This window comes from Phalaenopsis equestris, unplaced genomic scaffold, assembly GCF_001263595.1.
Source record: "Phalaenopsis equestris unplaced genomic scaffold, ASM126359v1 Scaffold000036, whole genome shotgun sequence".
In the NCBI taxonomy this organism is placed as follows: Eukaryota; Viridiplantae; Streptophyta; class Magnoliopsida; order Asparagales; family Orchidaceae; genus Phalaenopsis; species Phalaenopsis equestris.
Window position 1 is genome coordinate 4977283 of NW_018164478.1, and position 1218 is coordinate 4978500.

Genomic DNA, 1218 nt, shown 5'->3' on the forward strand with positions numbered 1-1218 from the left:
TGTAAGGTGTTGAACCTTCAGTTTCACATTTTAAAAAATACAATAAATATTTTGTGGCGCAACATACCTTGAGGAGGATGGGGATAGCTATAATGCGAATTCCGTGTTGCACTCTTGAAAATTCTGCTGTCATGTGCATTGCCCTCCCAACTAGGCATGATAAATGTGAAACACATTAAAGTCGTAAACTGCCATGTCACTGGGTTGGGGTTCCACTACATCCGATAAATGCAATTTTCTCATCATTTGAAACACGTGCATCAACATGTGTTCTATCTATCGCACTGATGTAATCCTAAACATGTAGGTTTAGTAATTCATTAATTAATGTCATGCTTTCATGTTAAATTTTATTAATATAAGATTAAATCAGTACCTTAAAGAATGACATGTAGCATCGATCGTGGCAAATCTCCGTAGGAGTTCGTGAAAAAGTTGTATCCGTTGGCTTTATGACTTGTTTGACGAGGCTCACCAAAGCACTCAAACCCACTGAGAAGTACCTGCTAATGGTCTCTGATGAGTGATGGAAACTTTCCATCGCACCACGCATTAACTCGTTATAATATATAAAGAGTAATCGCCAAGTCCTCACGGTCAATCATCCTCATAGACCCATGGAGGCCATGAGATCCAATGAGTTCTTCTAAAAGATCTGTAAAAACCTCTTGTGTCATGCGAAACATGTTGTGAAATCTTGTGGGATGCCCGACAAGCATTTCCGCAACCCATTTGTCTCCAAAATGTGATGATGTGTAACAGAGAGAACGGTCGATGTATGTGTTGTAGTACTCTACGAGCAAGTTGATAGCTGTGTTTCTCTTTCTACGACGTACTTGGTTTGGGTCCATCTGGACACATTTTGACAAAGAAAACTAAATTATTAAGCTAATCATCACTATGAAAAGAAGTCTATTATTTAACCTGTGACAAGTAATAACACAAGCATTCAGTGTAGATCAAAGTTATGGACTTCTAAAGAACTTTTACCAACAGATTAGATTTTCGCAGTTTTCATAAAGATAGTTATATGTAAAAACTGAATAGTCTCAATCAACAACAGTTCAAATAACCACGTCTTCTCATAAACTGTTCAAATAAGCACATAGCAAATACTAAAAAATTCCATTCAAATTTTTCTGCGCTCATAAAAATGTCGTAGATATGACACTCTTCGCTCTTTGGCAATTGCTGTGAAAAAATCTCTCTGCACCGAAT